General features: G+C 35.0%; 1 long non-coding RNA gene across 1 annotated transcript; it reads left to right on the top strand.

Annotated features, from left to right (window-relative positions):
* Window positions 1-537: 537 nt before the first annotated feature.
* LOC137404532 (uncharacterized) lies at window positions 538-17,140 on the top strand. The gene is made up of 3 exons (XR_010979695.1): window positions 538-668; window positions 16,885-16,947; window positions 17,061-17,140. It is a non-coding gene; the product is annotated as an uncharacterized lncRNA (long non-coding RNA).
* The last annotated feature ends 3,736 nt before the right edge of the window (window positions 17,141-20,876 follow it).

Genomic DNA, 20,876 nt, shown 5'->3' with positions numbered 1-20,876 from the left:
TAAAAAGTGAGTAGTGATAAAAAATAAAACATCTTACGCCGTGGGCAATCCGCCGACTCAGCTATTCAGAGCCGGAGACCTACATTTACGTTCTGTTGTTGTCCGGGGGTGATGGGGTGTATCGCCGATAGCAAATACCGGTACGTTTGTACAGGGCCATTTAGTGTAAGAGTTACGCTACTAACAATGTACGGGCGCCATCTTAGTTCCACTTTGCGCAATGGTTTCATTTCATTGTTATAGACAATGCTAATTGGGGTAACATTACTGGGGTGAAATTACGCCGTCAGGCTATGCATTAGCGAGTCATTAATATAACGCGAATTGTCAAGCGCAGGTCTTTGACCTTCCTGAGACCTTCCTTAGTTTCTCATAGAAACTTGCAGTTATTGATAGCCTGTGTTTCGCACTTGTTTGTCAACTGTAAGCGATGAAGTTACCATTATTCTTTATGAACACCGGCTTATAAAAGAGCTAAGGTTAGGGTAACTAAAACATTGCTAGCTTTTTTCTCTTTAGGAAAGCCGAGGCATTAAAAGAGAGAGCTTGTACGAGGATCGACGTGTGTTTCAGTTGATTTCTTTCACGGCAGACTGTAACACCTAATGGGCTCATTCTTTTTGGTTATTAATATACGTAAAGTTTTTCTGAGTACGTGTGTAGACAACGTGAGTTTATCTTTTATTGGTGGCAAGTGATTATTTATTACATAATATATTTTGTTGTATTGGTCTGCACATGATCTTCTGTTTGTGTACCACTTGGTCTACTTTGGCACTCAACTAATCACATGTATTACGGAGTCACTGACTAAAGCACGTAGTACGCTAATACCATAGATATATATATATATATATATATATATATATATATATATATATATATATATATATATATATATATATATATATATATATATATATACTTAGATTGGCCAATAGGGAAAAAGCCTGTCAGACTTAAATAGCATGACGTAACGTCATTGTATTGTACCTCACGCTTGACTGCACTGCTAATAACAATGAAGCTTATGAGGAGAATTTGACTAAATCACATGTATTTTCACATAAAAACCTTCTTGGATACATAATCCAGTAAACTAAAGCAATTCTGTGATAATATCTGATAACCACCTTAGATTAAAACCATAAAAGTTATGAATTGTTGCGAACAAGTCATGAGCCATCAGGGCTTTATTTGCCACCGTCTCCTATCCCCATTCTCTCTTTTCCCCTTCTCCAAAGAAGAAGTGGGAAGGGGAAAAGAGAGAAGGTAATAAAGAGAGGGGTGGGCAAATAGCCCACCCACTCAAAGATCCAGACCCTGGCTAGGTGAATAGACTAATATCATGTTGAACTAAACATGACGAAATATGATGAGCCTGTGAAGTTTTGATCTGATCAGGGAAATGGAACCAACGGCTTTCTTAGCTAGAGCTGGAACGAGACCAAGGAATGCAGGGTCGGACCAGACTCGTGGTCAGCAATGAGGGCCAAGATCGGGTCGGACCGGGTCAGCACGATTTTTTATTCATTTAAGGTTAAGAAATAGTTCTATTACAGCCTAATGTTGTTACATCAATAAACTGAGATAGAAGAAACCCTTATCACACCAATCATTATATTTTGTGGCTTGGTTTATAGATGCAATCTACAATTTATGGCTAGACATTGTTGGATCAATGCTATTCAATGGGTGATAGATTAATGGCATGATTTGGCTAGTGTTTTTATTACAAATTTTATTTTCAACTGCTATTATAATCAACAAGAGATTAGTTGAGAAATACTTTACAAATATAGAAATAGATAACCCAGCATAGTAGAAAACAAAAATTCATCACTTCCCTAAAACTTCTGGTATTAGTGAAAGAAACTAAAAATAAAATAAATTTGTTGGATTGAAGGTTCTTAGACCCGCTTTTAAATTCCTCAGGATGCCCTCGTTGTAAATGCCTCAATAGTATTGAGCTGGATCGTTCTTTGTAGCTTAAAGGTTGACTTGCAACAAAATTCACATTACAGTTATTTGGTATCAAAATATTCACCATGTTTTACTCTGTTGTGTTGTAGGTGCCAAATACGTGGAAAGATGATTACAAGCATTTAAAAGCTCAAAAACGAAAAGCCGCCATAGATTGGAATCTCTTTATTTCGATGACGTAGACATTACAGTTTGGTTATCGTCTTGTCACGTGATGTTCTCACGTGAATTGAAAAGCCAATAAAAAGCTAAATATAAAACTTATCGTAGCACTAGTTTATGACAAACACTTCGGGTTTTACCGAATACCCCGTATCAAATATAGATGCTCGCTACTTTACAGTTTTGTTTCGGCATTATTCAATCGTCAAGTCGTCATCTGATCGCGTGACCCAATATTTCGAAAATAATTTTTGCAGCATTTTTCGATTATTACAGGTGACTTATCACAGGTGACCAACAGGCTCATCATGATTATCAGACAATGATATGTACTCCTTCGAGCTAAGGTTAAAAAGTTTAACGATTTTTAACGGTAAGTTATAAGATATCAGTGCTAAAAGTGACAGCATTACAATGACGATAAAACAGACGCGTAAGAACAATAGACATGGTTTTATTGAATGCGTGAAGTATATTTATGAAAATATTTTGGCGAATGAGGTTGCATGAAAGTGTAAACAGAAACCATCCTGTAACAACTACGTCCTATTTGAGCCGTTTGGGAAAGCGAATCCAAACTACGGCGGTCTTGTGTGGCTGCGATTAACTGTTCGTTTTTTAACTTTTAAGAGCTTGTAATCACATTTCCACATATTTGGCACCTACAACACAACAGAGTAAGACATGGTAAATCTTTTAACACCAAATAACTGTAATGAGAATTTTATTGCAAGTCAACCTTTAAACAATAGCATGATGTTGAACCTCAGCGACTTCTCCATGGTAGCACTTAGTGCTAGCCTGGGAAAGTTTTTCACCAATCCAGCACTACTAAGCAACACTCTCGTCGCTTTCTCACTGTGGTTGCAAACCTCAATCACCACAGGCGAAGACAAAGCCAAGCCACCACGATTCTTAACTGTGATTAGGGAATTCGTTGCTTGGTTTACATCATAGTTGGTAACATCTACGATGCTAGTGATACAATCATTACATTTCAGCTTTGGTGACCTAGCCAGCTACATAGCTAGCTGTAAAATAATCATTCTGTCTCATTTTTGACTTAAGACATACTTACATACTCATCATATTTAGTCATGTTTAGTTCAGCATGATATTAGTCTATTTACCTAGCCAGGGTCTGGCTCTTTGAGTGGGTGGGCTATTTGCCCCCCCCCCCTCCACTCCTTTCTCCCTTCTCTCTTTTCCCTTTCCCACTTCTTCTTTGGAGAAGGGGAAAAGAGAAAATGGGGATAGGAGAGGGTGGCAAATAAAGCCCTGATGGCTCATGATTTGTGTGCAACACTTCATACCTTTTATAGTTTTAATCTAAAGTGGTTATCAGATGTTATCACATAATTGCTCTAGTTTACTGGATTATATATCCAAGAAGGTTTTTAGGTGAAAATAAATGTGATTTTGTTAAATGCTCCTCATAAGCTTTATTGTTACCAGCAGTGCAGTCAAGCGTGAGGTACAATACAATGACATTACGTCATGCTATTTAAGTCTGACAAGGCAACCGATAGGAATAGCTATTATTGGCCAATCTAGGTTTGTATATCTATGGCTAATACAGCCATATTTATTTAATCACACTTGGTAAGCATACCTGCCAACTCTCACGCAATCATCCCAAAGAAAAAATGAAAATGCGTGAGATTTTTGCCCCAATTTGCACAATTTTATATATACTATCATTAATACATCAATTGCCCCAAAACCAAATCTCACGCATTGCCCCACTTTCGAGTTGGCAGGTCTGTTGGTAAGGTCATCCAACTTGTAGTAGATCCCACATAGTAGTGCTTGCAAGTGCCGTAAGTCGCTACATTAGCGAGAGGCAAGTGTAAAACTTCACTACAATACTTCAGTTGACATGATGTATTATCTTTGACTGCCTTATTGCCTCTGATCAAGCAAAAAAAGAGCACAAATTCATAAAAACTCTGAACTGAGGTTTTTACACATGCACATATATTTGCAAATATAATGCATATGTACACACACATATTCAAATGCAGTAAAATTAAATAGACAAATTACATATGTCATGTGATTGGGCAAGGATTCGCAAACAACATAATTGTATATATTCAAATGCACCAAATAAGGCCAAATATACATGTATCAAGTATATAATATTTACAGTCGAGTTAATGAAGTTGCTAGAAACATACATATATAATTATTGTTAATATGGGTTTATTAGCGGTTAGCACCTAGTAGTGGAGCTCCTAGAAACATTTTAATGTCACATTCATATACAGTGCACCCTCGAGATATGATTACCCTGATATACGATTTTTTTACCTTACGAAGTCGAACATTGTGAGATCTTGACCTCGCTATCTGAATTTTACTTCACCATACCATTTCGAGAAAAGTTTCGCCTGGGTTAAATTTGGCAGTCGATGTGCTCATAACGCATGTCGAAATAAAAAAAGACACCGGAATATAGTTTGCCGAAAACATTTTCAGAACGTTTAAAAGAGACGCGATGATCGACTTCTCTCATGTCAGCTTCCACGTGGAAAACTTCGTGTAAAATACACAGGCGAGAGCAAATATTCATTTGTTGCATTTAATATCTTTTACTATAAACTTTTAGTCAGCATACGTATATAACTACAAGTATCTATATTTAATTCGTTAGCTATGGAATCTGAGACCAATACAAGCGTTACAAAACGAAGAAAAAATGATTTCCATGTCAACAAAGTTGGATGTCATAAATAAGAAGGCACCCGTATTATTAAAATTGTCAAGGAATATGATCGCAACCAATCAGCATATGCAATAATTATTAAAACAGGAACTCCATGGAAGCAAGCACAAAAAGGAGCTTACGACTGACGATTTGAAGGAGTTAGAAGGCCATGCACGCGATCAGCATTCAAAAAGAGTAATCATTTAGTAAGGGCGGGGAAGTAGAAGATACAGAAAAACCCACATCGGCAGAAATATTCCAAGTGTTTAATTTGCTGATGTGGACTGGTACATTAAAACAATGGACGTATAATTAATATTATTTATCTCTTGTGTGGCATGTTTTTCATATTTTATTTGTTCCCTTTTGATTTTATGTTTTATTTTCTTGTTTCCCCAGGTCTTTGCAGGTGGGCATGTTACCTCCTACGGGAATACTATTCATCGTATGTATGTAACTCATATAACTAGCTACTCAAGATAGTTGACACATCCACATTATTTTTTGAAACTTGTTAAAGCCCTGTCCTCTTGGGTATAAATACGTACAAACTTTGTACATATAGTTACATTGATTCTTGTGCACATTTCATACAAGAAAAACTAGTGTAGCACCTTATCTGGATCCTTCTACAAGCGTTAGCTAGTTAGCAGTTTTCTGCATTGCACCAACATTTTTTTTCTTTTAAACAAGAAGAAAAATTGGACATGACCAGACAACTTCTTTTAACTTGCTAAAATCTTCAAGTGTACAGCAACATAATTAGCATTGATACGGTTCTGTCTCCTCTCTGCTTTATTCGCTACACGTACAAGCTAAAGTTACATTACTCCAAAGGTATGTACGTCCTGTATAACAGTAAATAAAATTTCATTTTTCTTTCCGGTAGCCATTAAATGGTCAGGTGTATGAGAGGCCGCTTTCAATAGCTGCATCGCTCAGCCCTTTTTATTGAATTCTGGTTGAAAAAGGTTTTAACCAGACACGCTAAGTTTTATAATGAAAGTGAAGATAAAAACTTATGAAGGATGAAATTTCCTAATAAAAAGTGGAAATTTTGTAAAATAGTTCAAAATACATACTAAAACTTAGTTTTAAGTGTGAGTTTGGCAAGCTAAACTTATTCGAAGTGAATTCAAAGTTTATGTTATGCGTACCTTTAGAAGGTAAGAACTCCTTACCGTACGATCTGCATTTGGTACACAGATTACAATATTGCAGATTATAATCACTAGGTGCACTTAATACGATGCAGCTACTGTAGGTAACTATAGTTACTCGGGTAAGCATGCTATTTTGTTATTAATTTTCAATATGTACAGCATTTTTAATTGTATAATTACAATGGTTTCTATACTCGGACATACGATTTTTTTGCCATACGATGCCAGCCTGGTTGCGCTGTATAAATATTGTTAATGCGGGTTTATAGCAGTTAGCACCTATTAGTAGAGCTGTTACAGACACTAAGTTAGTAAACATGAACCGAAGTAAACGTATGGATGTTTACTTTGCCTTTTTGGCCATTGACCTTTTGAATGTAGAGCGGATCCCCTTGGTAGATCCTACAGTTTGACTTTTACCTAGTTTTTTTGTTTAGTCTTTGCAAAAAAATCCTAAGCCTAGTGTCTATATAAGTGCTAAGCATCTTAGATGGTAAGTTATGACACTTGAGCTTAATTTCTTCTATGCTGGCAACCCTACCACAGCCATCGATCAGAGCTCTCCGGATGTTTCTATGTGATACTTGTTCTACATTAGCTCTGAAAATCTTTTCCCATTTCAGCATAGCATTATATACGGGTCTAGCAATGCGGCATAAAACACCCATTTTATAGTCCTCAAGTTGAACCAACTTACTGACCCCATCTAATGCATCCGAAGTTGATGCAGATTGAAAACATGTTTGGCAAACCAATTTTTGCATTTTAAGAGACTTTAAACTGTAGCCTAAAATGTAGTAGAGAGAATTTTCCTCATCATCAGAAATGTTCGATTCTAAAGACAATGACATCATGTATTGTGATGTTGTCTGATCGACAGCTGGTTCGGGCTCAGTATCTGAACTTAATAGGTTACCAAGATAGTCACTTTCATCAATATCATAGCTACCTGTTTGAGGGACTTTCAAAAATAGAGCTGTCATAATAATTTTAAAATTGTTTCTAAACTCAAGTAGTGATGGAACTGGATTCTTGATCCTGACTGATCTAAATAGGTTCTCAAGACCATCTTGAGTAAATCTTGAAGTGAGAAGAAAGTTGTGAGACTGGAGTAATCCCTCACACATGTCAAATATAGATGTTGTGGACAGAATCACACCAGTCTTCACGGGTTTCCAATCACCTGCACCTACTTTCATACCTTGAATAACTACTATGAACTCTTTAAGTGACTCTACAGCTAAGTTGTACGACTCCATATTATTGTTAGATAGAGTCATTACTGGCTGCCTACTCGACATATAGTCAAACCATTTGTTGCATTTTTCTATGAACCATGCTTTTGACTCAAACTCCTCTACCTCACCTTCTACATAAAGAACATTAAGCTCAGAGTCGGGGCTTTTCTAATATTCAACCATGAGTTTCAATGCACAAGATACACTATGACTGAAGAAATTCAATGCATTGTACACTTTGATTTTCTCAAAGTGACTAGGCTCTAGAGTGGATTCAGAAAGTTTATGAGCAAGCCTCGACCTTTTTGCTGCATTGGTAATCAGTCAAAATTTTCACTGGCCTAATAGAGACACTCTATCAAAAGGCAAATTGTACATCTGAACAATATCTGAAGGAAGCTTGAATTACTCATTACTGAGCAAAGATGCTTTCAAGTTTTTGATAAGATGCGGAACATCTGCAAGAAAATATAGATGTATGTTAGCATCACTAGGATGCGTAACACTTGTGCAAGGTTTGCAAAACTTGGTAACAATAATACCAAAGGCTGCTCACATAGCTCGATTCGAGGGACCCATATCTGAGGTAACAGATACCACATGTAACCTTATGCTCTCAGCATGGCTGATAATGTCCAAGAACATCGGCTTGAAAACAGCTCCTCACACAGCCTTACCTGTAAAGTAGTAAGCTACTACCTGTTTCCACCTTATTGCCAGCTCTGCAAACATAAAAATAGTTGTTTAATAAATTTTAGTAAACTAATTAATTTGTAACATAACTAAAATAACAGGAATAAAAGTGTGATTGCTGACATTTCAGATTTGGTTCAACAAAAACGAGTCACCAATTGTGACTTGAATCAAATTCCTCATTTTGACCTGCGACTTCTGACTTGCAAGCTAACCCAAACAGCCGGGATACATACTCTCTATGAACGACTTGAAAAATGATTTGCATCCTGATTTCTGTTTACTTGTTTGTGTTAATAAATCTAAGACCTAAGATTATACCTTTGTAACATCAAAACAAGCCCATGCGTGGCTTTTCCTTTATGTCCAGGTAAAATTACATTACCCATGATGCTTCCGCTGGCTCGATCGTACTCTTTAGCTGGAGTAATCTGCAGCTCATCTAGTGTGAGGCAGCAGTCTCTATCAAAGGGAGACATTTTCTCAACCTGTGAACACTAAAGCCCTTTAGTCACACCAAAAATATTTCACATTTGAACCAAAGGCAATGTTATAATTTTAAATAGGCATTTTTGATTTAATCAACATGATTTTTTTACAGAGCGAAGCACCACATCTTAGTCTGTAATAACGGAACTTTACCTTAACTTTCATATACTCAAACACTCCCTTGAGTACACCAGATGAAAATGGAACTCTCTGCATATGTCTTTAGAGAGTTCTAATAGAAGGAAGTGGTTGATTCTGCTCAAGCAACATGTTGTAGCCTGTGGAATCACATGCAAACTTTAGTTGCAGGCCTTTTTTAATGGTTCCCGGGCTCCATTTAAGTCCTATTGTAGATTTTCATCGAAGCGCTTCAAGCTGATCCTCATTAAACAACTTACAGCTGACTCGGACTGCTTGAGCTTCTTGCGAAGATCAAAGCATCTCTTTCGTACCTTACACAAAAATAGTAAATTCAATCTAATATATACCCATTACATCAGACATCAAGTAATACACATCAGTGTCAAATATAGCTTATAAAATATACAAAAGTCTTATACCTTGGCATTCTGAGTTTCTACTGAAGAAATCTTTCTCTTTAGTGTGTTTATTGTATCCTGGTCATCTTCATTAATGCTAGTTGTATATTTCCACTAAAAGTAAAATGAAATAATTTTGTCAATGCAAGCTCAGTATATCTAGGTGCTTTAGTTAAGTTTTGATAAGTGGAAGATAGACGAACATATAATCAGAAGGTGGTTATACAAATTATGAGTTATGTTAAGTTGTGCATATTAGGATTAGCAAAGTGTGCAAATTAGATGTGAAAGAAGACACAGAAGAATTAGTAATGCATAGAGGCAATGGTTAAGTCCCATCCAGAAGAATAAATTAAAATCACTGCACTCCTTACACACATTTCTACTGGCTATACTTACTTGCATGATCATCGCAAGCCTACTGATAGAAAATTTTATAAACACATATTAAAAATAAATGTAATTGTGTGTCAAAGCAAACATGAAAAAAACTAATTTGCAAACCAGGAGAAGATGGTGCCTCCAGAACTGAAACATCAGGTTCTTCTTCAGTGGCTGGGCATGGCTTGCTGCTGACATAATCATGGTCAGAGGAATAAGCAATCGATGGCCCTGAGTCATCTGCACCTTGTTTTAAAAGTGGCTTTTGTTTTTTGGGAGCTGAACGATGTTGAAACAGAGTGGGATAAGCAAGATGCCAAAGTTTCGTCAAGCCATGTTTACGATTAGGCTCGTACATCTGATTTTCAAAGTGTGCCTGAAAAGTAATATCTGTATATTAGATAGGCCTACATTATATCCATACTGGTATATATCCACTTAACTCGCAATGTGGCATCTCTTAGGAAAAAAAATATAATCGTCATTTCCTTTATTTTCACTGCTTTGAACATCAGTTTGAATGTCAAAGTACTCATAAACGTCCAAAATTTCTGTTACTTTGAAATCGGCAAAAAAGAAACGATGACTTTTCAGTACTTCTACGTTAATTACAAAAACCTTCGGCAATTAGATAATACCATAGACTGATGAAATGTGCACGTTTTTTTTGTGAAATGCGCACGACTTGATGGTTCTATTCTCTGTGGCTCGGCGTTTCGTTTGCCGGTCTTAATTTTGATAAAAATAGGCTTGTCAAGTTTTAATAACCATTTCAGGCCGAATTTATCTGTCTATTTATGTATAATCCGATCAGATGGGTAAGGTTTAGGATATTGTCTACACTTTTCAAAGACTTGGTAACATATTTAAATAGGTTTATATGTGTTTTGTATCGTTATTATACTTAAACGACTCCATTGAAAAATGGTTAAATTTGTTGATGAGATTTCGGTGCAAGGGTTTACGATGGCCGTTGATGAATAATTTTCGTGAGTTGTGTGCATATATGTATTTATTATAAATCTCCCAAACAATCGCTCCGCTCGTGTTTGGTCATGGGATTATATATATAGCTGGGGGCTGTATATCATTGGTCATAGCAACCAATATCAAGAAGTTGTGATATTTATCTAGGTTTCTGTATTTATATCTAAAGAATTATACTGAATTTAAAAATCTAAACAGATTTTAGCTGGTTGTCATAGAAATAGATGTATATCTATAAGAAAATGTAGGCCTATTACTTAATTTTGCAGATATTAAAAATGGCTTAGCAGTAGAGCAATATTGAGCACAGCCGTAGTACCATCAACAAAAACAATAACATTAACATATTGCACACCATCAGTCACTATATACTTCTATCTTGTAAATTTTAATGATTATTCTTATAACTAAATCTTATAAAATTGAAAAATTATTCTTACAATTAATGTAAATATTGTAATAATCTTATACATGTAGATAATATCATAAAAATCGCAAGAAAAATATCATCATCATTTCCTTTACTTTCTCTGCTTTGGACATCAGTTGGAATACCAAAGTACTCATTATACGTGTCCAAAATGTCCGAGTCCTGTAAAATCGGCAAAAAAACGATTAATTTCCAGTACTTTTATGTTAATTACAGAAACCATTGGCAATTAGACTACAATGCCATAGACTGGAAATGTGCACGATTTTTTCTTGAAATGCGCCCGACTTAATAGTTCTACTATTTGTCGCACGGCCTTATTGGCGTTTCGTTGGCTGGTCTTCATTTTGATTAGAAAAAGCTTGTCAAGTTTTTATCGCGATTTTTGGCCAAATTAATCTGTGTATTTATGTATAATCCGATCAGATTGGTTAGTTTTGGGATATTGCGGAAACTTTTCAAAGGCTTGGTAACATATTTAAATATGTTGATATGTTTTTTGTATCATTATTATACTCAAACGACTCTACACAAAAATGGTAAATTTTGTGATGGGACTATTGTTCTAGGGTTTGGTAACGACCGTTAACAGATGATTTTTGGGAGTTGTGTGCGCATATGCATTCATCGTAAAGCTCCGAAACATTCGCTTTGCTCGTGTTTGGTCATGGGATAAATATCGTATAATTGGGTCGCGGTCACAGAAACCATGGTTAAGTCGCAAATCACGAAGTTGAGTTATCCGACTTTACAGTTACACTAACTGAATTTATAATATTGGTAACGATTTCTGTAACACGTGCATCTGGATCAATAAAAGAGTGATTTTTCTGAATCTGAAATCAGTTTAGATAATAAATGTCTTTAACCCTCAGAAAAAAAACCTTTAAAACCGTTGCTATGCTAAACAGGAAGTACTGAAAAATGGCGTCCGACAAACGTCATCGTTTCTTTTTTGCCGATTTGAAAGATAATTCTGACATTTTGGACACTTATATTGAGTACTTTGGTATTCCAACCGATGTCAAAAGCAGTGAAAGTAAAGGGAATGACGATGATATATTCCTAATGATTCTTATAAGATTATTACAATATTTATTTGTAAGAATAATTATTTGATATTATAAGATTTAATTATAAGAATAACTATTTGAATTTCCAAGATCGAAGTATATAGTGACCAATGGTGTGCAATATGTTACTGTTATTATTTTTTATAGATTTTGTCGATCATATTATGGTTGTGCTCAATATCGCGGTACTGCCAAGCCGTTTTTAATATCTGCAAAATTAAGTAATACATTTTCTTATAAATATACAGCTATTTCTATGACAACCAGCTAAAATCTGTTTAGATTTTTAAATTCAGCATATGGTTTTGGATATAAAGACAGAAATCTAGATAAATATCACAACCTCTTGATATTGTTTGCTATGACGTTTTGAAATGTAAAAAAAATTGTGCAATGGTTTTTGTTTCGCAAACTTAAACACCAGTAAAATCTGCTGTAATTAAGCAAAAATCAAAAAGAATTTTGCAAAAGAATTGTGAGAATTTTCTCCTTTTGCTAATGTAGATAACTCTAAATCTTATAATCCAAATTTAACCATGGTTTCTGTGATCATGACACATATCACTTTGAGTACAATGAGTGGAAGTAAGATGGCAACCAAATGGTCACGTGATCAAATTTTTGCGTTACTAGCATGGCATAACTCTTAGCAGAGATACATCATTGTGCGCACCCGTCGCAAGGAGCCATTCTGTTGGATCCTTGCGATCAGCGTATCCATGTCACGCAATCGTCGTGCGTTGACGTTTCCATATCACAGCTGGCCTACGCACGACGTTGTGCGCCTTGTTGCGCGCCTTGCACTGTCATATGGAAACCAGGCTTTACACTCAATAGCTCTGCGTTTGTAGTATGTTTTCGGTCTCGCCCAGTGACTCCGCGGCGTTGGTAGTAGCAATCAAAAAAGAGTAGATGTGAAAGTCGAAGCTCTTGCAAAACTGCATCTTTAGTTTGCACGAGTCTATGTGGCTGTATAGACTGCAGCAATGAAATGCATAATGAGATTGAGGAGGGTAATCATATAGACAGTGATGATGAGCTTTAAGATTATATGTAATAGTTCTATTAAATACTTTGCAATATGGTTTCTAGAATCGATTGAGAGTTTTTGATGTATCATGATAAACAGACTGTGTACCTTGGTAAACATGCTACATAATAAAATAATCATATGGTGTACCAAGATACACATACAAAGTCCTGTGATATTAACTAATCATTAACGATTACGCTACTTTTTGTGCAGCGGAAACGCCACACAACGGAATTATGCACATTATGAGACAAATTTAATTGCGTCTTGTTTTAAAAAACTTGCTAAACAAATATATCAATCTTGTATCAGTGTAAAACAATGTTGAATAATTTGTGGACAAACGCTTACATAATGCAATACCTTAAAGAAACAACCTGATATTTAAATCAGCATCAACTTTACCAAGGAGAACTTTTTAAAGAACTCATAAATTAAAAAAGTTCTGTGGAGCAACTAATTTTATCTGAGCGCTAAAAAATGTTCATAACGTTTGTAGCGCATTTCTCTGTTGTCTAAGAATTTTTACTGCCAGAAACCCAACTTGTCGAGTTCACGCAATGTATCAACAACACTGCCTAGCAACTAGCTCACGACGGTGTGTATTTTCTGTGACTTGCGTTTGGGTCGTTATTTGGCCGAAACAAATTCGCCAGACTAGCTAACTAGAAATTCCACTGTCATACAGCCTACGACCAAAGTGATATTGGAAAAAAGAAAAGGGTACTGACGGTTGAGAAATGCAATATTAGCAGTCAAATAGGATAACTGTAATGGTAGCTGTAATGTAATGGGTGTGGGTGTTATTATATACAACAAATAGCAATAATGAAAGGAAAATATTATGTTTATATTTCTCCTCCTGCAAAAAGAAAAGTGCAATATTGGCCAATATTAGAAGTAAAATGCACTGATATTATTAGAATAACCAATATTATTTATATAGTAATAACATAAAACCAAAGCACAATTTTTTTACATTTTAAAACGGCATAGCTAACAATATCACGAAGTTGTGATATTTATATAGATTTTTAGAAAATCTGTACTACGTAGTCATTGTTCCTTAGTCATCCAAACTTATAATTAATTATTGTAATAATCTCGTAAGAAACGTTAAAAAAATATCATCGTCATTTGCTTTACTGACACTCAGTTGGACGTCAGTTAGAATGCGAAAGTATTCAAATATGCCGGCAAATGAAATTGAAAATGAAAAAATTGAAATCGGCAAGAATGAAACGATTTCTGTACTCCTACGTTAATTGCCAAAACCTTCAGCAATTCGACAATGCTATAGACTGGTGAAAAGTGCACGCTTTATTTCGTGAAATGCGCAAGACCTTATCGTTCTATTCTCTGTCGCGCGGCGTTTCAATTTCCGGTCTTAACTTTTATTAAGCCAAGCTTTTCAAGCGTTTTGTGGCGACTTTCATCCGAAAAAATCTGTCCATTTGTGTATAATCCGATCAGATGGGTTAGTTCTAGGAATTTGCGGTAACCTTTCAAAGGCTTGGTAACATATTTAAATAGGTTTATATGCGTTTTGTATCATTAATATACTTAAACGACTTTACTGAAAAATAGTTAAATTTGTTGATAGGATTTGTTGCAAGGGTTTGGTGACGGCCGTTAACGGATAATTTTTTGGGAGTTGTGTGCACATGTGCATTTATCATAATTCTCCCAATCAATCGTTTCACTCTCGTTTGGTCGTGGGATAAATATATAGACACTAGATTTATATACTTTTAGAGGTCTCTAATCAAGTTCCATTTAGTTTTGGTATTGTCTAGGTTAACACTGTTTTCTGACTAAACAGAGTTTAACACTCACAAGGTTAAGATACATATTTAATAAGTTATGATGCTCACCATATGTTCTAGACTTTCTCCTACCCAAATAAATACACCATAGTTTTGGAGAGTGGACCATTTTTTATCACCAGAAGGAAATCGGTGAAAGGAAACACTGTAAAAACTATTGAGTCTATAGTTGCCATTTATCCACTTACACTAGCATAGTGATATTATTACACATATCTATTAGCTGAAATAAATATGTAGACGCTAGATTTATTTACTTTTGAAAGAGTCTCATCAAGTTAAATTTATTTGGTTATTGTCTAGGTTATCACTGTTTTCTGACTAAACAGAAATTAACGCCCACTGGGTTAAGGTACATATTTAATAAGTTATGATGCTCAACATATGTAAGCCTAACAGCTGGCCTTGTTTAGTGTTGAGTTGACCAGTGTCAACTGCGGTTCAATTGCTAATAAAGCTACCTAATTGAAATTTTACATTTGCTTATTGCTTCTCACTACAAGATGTAATACTACCCTAGGACACTTATACTTCGCTAGCATTTAGTTTCATGAGTAGCATACAGAGTAAAATTTCACTGCAACTTAATTTCGCAGCTCTGATGAGTTCGAAAATATAGATATGTGAAAATAAATGCAGTGGAACAAACATAATTAGATTCCTCAGGTTCAGTTCACCGCAGGCCTGTATTCACTGGTTGCAAGTTGGGGCGGCTAATGCTAGGCGACTAGTTATGAACACCTGGGGGTGTTGAGGGGGACGGTGTAAGCCCCCAACAGGTTTTTCTTATGTAGGGCCTCAGCTGGGCGGGCCTTTCGTGTAAAGTTTTAAAAAATTTTATTGGAAAGTATCAACATTTTTTCTATTTTTTAAGATTTGTTTTGTTTTAGGTGATGTGACTGACGAAATGTTTTTAAATTAAAATAGGCAAAACTTGACAGCCGTTGAAACGCTTAAAAAAACATCTATTTCTTTTGAGCGTTTTAACAAAGATCAATTTTGCCGATTTTATTTTAAGTTCATTCAGAAGTTTCCACGCTTTCGATGGAACATGGCCAAGCGAATGTTTGGTAAAACTTGATATTTTGCAAATCTTTATAAAAGTCGTTACCGAGAATATTTTGTCGCTGATGATAATAATAATGACGCCTAAGAGCTACTAAAAGTTGATGTTTGTCTCTATAGCTTCGAATAAAGTGATATTCTACAGCGATAAAAACCGCCTCCATAGCCGCTGGGCAAATAACTTTTCAAATAAATGATGTTGAGGTCCAGTTATCTGAAGCAATTTATCATTGCGTGGGAACGGACCAAACAAATCCATTCGAGTTAACCTTGTGTTTGAGATGAAATGTTACATTTTATCCGAGGGCGAGTTTTCCGAGTTTGATTGTACTTAGCCGCGGAATGTTCCTAAAGAGTTTGGACGGCTCAGCCGGCCAGCTGCCCCAGGGAATACGGGTTTGGTTCACCAATAAAAAAAAATTCAATTTGGTACTAGTTTGTAATTGTGAACCTCAGGTAGAATGGTGTGGGCGAGGTCAATAATGCAATTTGATCGCTTGCTGCCATTTGTTTCTTGGACTATCAATGAACAAAGCTATTTAATTTCAGGTTTTCGCTCGTTCGTTATGATAATTTAGTTTCACACATGAAATTTTCTTGAAAGGATGACTCTGCAAAAACGCGAAAGTTAGATGAGGCGAATACATAAGTGTCCTAGGGTATATATCTGCTATATGTTTATAAAATTTGAGCTCTATATAAAACTAGCAACTTTCTTTAAATTTCAAGGCTGCAAGAAGAAGAAACAATGGATTGCTACACAACTACCACTGTCTAACACGATTGCTGATTTCTGGCAGTTGGTTTTCAAAAATGTCATTTCAGTCATCGTTCCGCTAGATGCTGGCTAAATAAGTCTATGAATCAAAATCAGAGGTTTGGTGGCGAGGCTTAAAAAGTAAATGAAAATTAAATATTGGCAAATAAACAATTTTCAGCACACCCTGGTCTGTGTAGCATTGGTATGCAGTAGTGTTCCTATCACTTGAATAGGCTCAGTAGTTTTATCTATAGTTGCAATTTCTCCATTTACACCAGCATTGTGATGTTATTTATTACACATCTCTATTAACTAGAATAAATATGTAGACCCTAGATTTATTCACTTTTAGATTTACTCTAATCAAGTTAAAGGGGATGCTGTAAGAATTATTCAACTATTGGTAACTGAGAAGGTGGGTTCTCAATAAACTAGTTTGAAATACTGATAGTGATTTATATGATGCAATGCACACAGCTCTATCTTCAATACAACAAATCTGCAGAGTGTATAATTGTGTTTGATCAGGACAACAAGACAGTACAAGAGTTGGTAGTGACTGCATGGCTGACTGAAGAGCTCCCTGATACAAACCACTTCCTCCCAATTCCTCTCGCGTATTTTACTCTCAGTAATTTCTGCTCCAGTTTCTTTTGATACAAATCCCTAAATCCAACAAGAGAGAATTAAAATCAGTTCAAAATCGTCAGCTAAAATCAACAGTGTGAGATGTCTCCGAAACGCAATGCTACCTAAAATACGACTGGACCAAAAAAATTCAACTCAATTTTTGATAAAATAATCACTTTACATGAGACTGCTCGTCTCTGCTATGATGCAGTAGTACTCTGTTGACTATACTCAGAAATAGGAAATTTAGTACATTAAATAATTTTTTAGGCCTACAAGTTCAGTGTTTTTAGTGAGCAAATTATCACCTGAAGGAGTAAATAATTTTGCTAGTTCATGTGATACCTATTGTAATATACAAAAAGTTATGAATTCTGACTAATATTTGATGGTGATCAATCAGTAGTTTTCTTACAGTAGAGTAATTATTATTAATCGTTGTCTATAATTCTGTAGGATAACATACACGAAAGTTCCCATACTAAATTTAGTTTTTATAACCATAGGTGACATTGTATTGAAACATGTATGAAGTTGTCTAAAGTTGTACTAAAACTTATAGAAACTAGACTTTTTTGAAAAATCAATCTGCAACATTATAAGGAACTCTAAAAATCATTTGTGAATTTTATTACATCAAGGATTGTTTGATAAAAGCCTTTGCAGTAGCGCTTGCACTGAAAGCAATTATTAAAAAAAATACCCTCCATGTAAAATGAATGCAGTTAACTGGGGAATTCCAATAAGGGATTTTCTATGCTTCTCAAAAGGGAAACTCTATCTAATCAAAATCATTGGGAGACTAAAAGCTATCCAAGGATCTCAATTGTAGTTGGAAAAACTGAGCAAAAGTTTGATGTCGTATTCAAATGACTATATTGTTTTCTTTTGTCTTCAAGTCTAGAGTTTGTCGTACCTGGTAATACTGTACAAGGGTACTTTCATGGTAAATTCCTTCAATACATTATGATAAGGTTGAGTAGAGACATTATCATCATGATGTAGTTAGTGATTACCTTCCTATGTTAAAATATGCCTCATATAGATTGAAGTAGTGTGAAGGAATGCCTGAGCAACATATTGTTAACTCCTCTTGCCAGTATTGTTTGAGAGAAGATGATAGACAACATTGTATTACACATATTATACTTTTCCGAGTACATCTGTTTTATTTTTAAACTTGATAAACAAAAAAGTAAAAATAAGTTACTCTGTTAGGTTTTTATAGAAGTCATTTATGCATCTAACTTTTTTGTAAATATTGGGTGTTTTAGTTTACCTTACATATTATTACCATGCTGCTTGCATGCTGTTTTATTTAAATATTTGTATAGTTAGAATGAGTGACAGAAATATGCAGCAAAAATCTTTTGGAACAAAAAAACAGCAATAAAGATATTTTTACTATAACAAGATTAGCATGAAGTTGAAAACAAGCTACTAAGTTCTTCCCCACATGCTTCTAAGCAGATATTGGTTATAGTTTTAAATACATATGTAACTTATTGAAGTTGATAGGTCAAATGTCTGTATCGTGATTGGTTGAAGTTGTGTATGTAGGTATATTGTGAGTCATCATTGCTGTACAGCTATATTGACTGTATTTATCATTACCTGTAAAAATTATATAAATACTGACACTAAGTATCAATGTTCAAAGTACGAATAAATTCATAAAAAATAGTATAAAAAATGTAAATAAAATGCATGGTTAGCTTGCACTAAAACATGTACAGAAACAGAAAAATAAATTGTATATTATGCAAAGAGTACAATGCAGAGGGTTTGTTTTATAAACACCTAAAAACTGATTTCAGAAAAGGGACTGCTTGACTAAATCAAGTCAATCTTACGGAAAACTTTAGAAAACCTGATGTTTCTCATCACCTGAATATGCAGGGTTCTTCGTTATCGTCAATGCACAAAAGTAACTGCTCGTTCCAGATTAAGTCTTTTTCATATTTTGTTTATCAATAAATACCATCATCACCTACAAATATTAATAAACAAAAGGGTTGACTAGATGTTGGCTAGACGAAATAAGCCATCTCACAACGTCAACGTGACCTTGCCAAGAGATGGTTTCGCGCCAACTCGGGCTCATTGAAAATCTAAAGGTGTTGTTTTAATTACAATTTTAAGGATTTTACATTTCTTTTGGCACTCTACATAACCAGTTCAAACTATGTTACAATTAGGCAAGGAAGGTTATGCAGGCACCCTTCACAGAGCTTGCACATGCTGGGCATTTTGCAGGGAGATTTCCTTTGCGGCAGTCCTGACAGAGGCAGTAACATCCACAAGGAAGAACAACGGCTCCAGACTACAACAAACAAACATTCATTAGTCCAGAATTGACTAAAAGTATATTAACCAGAAGATAGTACATGTGCAAAACAGCAATAGAAGTGTTTTTACCATAACAAGATCAGCATGAAGTTGAAAACAGGCTACTAAACTATGTGTGAAGCTGTTCAAAATTGTACTAAAAACTATAGAAAGTAGCTTTTTGAAAAATTAATCTGCAACACTATTAGGAATTCTAAAAAAAATTTGGGAATTTTACCACATAAAGGCTTGCCCATTGTTTGCTGAAGTCTTTGCACTAGCGCTTGCACTGAAAGCAATCATTAAACAAAATACCTACATGTAAAACCAATGCAGTTCACTGGGGAATTCCAATAAGGGATTTTCCATGCTTCTCAAGGGAATCTCTAATCGAAATCATATGGAGATTACAAGCTATCCAAGGATCTCAACTGGAACTGGAAAATTTCAGCATAAATCGATGTCCTCTTCAAAGTAATATACCCTTTTCTTTTGTCTTTTCAAGGTATATGTTTGTCATACCCGGTATTACTGTACAAGGGTACTTCCATGGTCAATTCCTTCAATACATTATCATAAGGTTGAGTAGAGACATTATCATGGTGTAATTAGTGTTTACTTTGCTATTTTAACCTGTACGTCTTGTAAATTTAGGTAGTGTGAAGAAATGCCTGAGCAACCTATTGTTAACTCCTCCTGCCAGTATTGTTTGAGAGGGGATGATAGAAAACATTGAATCCTGCATACAAAATTATAATTTTCCGAGTACATCAGTTTTATTTTCAAACTTATTGAATGAAAAGAAATAAAATTATTTACTCTATTACATTTTTAAAGAAGTCATTTATGCAACTAACTTCCCTGTAAACATTGGCTGCTGTAGTTTAGCTTAGATATTATTACCATGTTGCTAGCATGCTCTGTTTTATTTAAATATTTGTATAGTTAGATTGAATGATAGAAATATGCAACATAAATCTTGTTAATTTAATCTTGAACAGGTTTAAAATCAACTTCAACTGGGTTTTTCATTTTTTACACATTTTATTTTCAATATTGACTTGCTCTTCACCTTTATTTATAAAACCAATAATGTTGCAAAAAATTAGGGCTTTGTATAAAAAAGTTATATTTTATGCTGAGAGTAACATTCACAAAACTTTAGACCAAATGCCAAAATGTAACATGCCAAGTTAGTTGTAATAATAGGTCTACTTGTAGTCTGCGAACACAGACAAGGTTTAAATAAATCTCATCTTGTTTAGCATTTCTTGCAGGAAACATGAGAAGTCTCACTCTCAAGATCTGTCGACAAGTGTGAGTGCGTGACTAAATACTATTTGATTATGGTCCCTTCTTAATCAAACTCAATATGCTTTCCACATC

Source organism: Watersipora subatra, chromosome 9, assembly GCF_963576615.1.
Source record: "Watersipora subatra chromosome 9, tzWatSuba1.1, whole genome shotgun sequence".
Lineage (NCBI taxonomy): Eukaryota > Metazoa > Bryozoa > Gymnolaemata > Cheilostomatida > Watersiporidae > Watersipora > Watersipora subatra.
The sequence above is the reverse complement of the archived record's forward strand: the minus strand, read 5'-3'. Positions and strand labels throughout refer to the sequence as shown.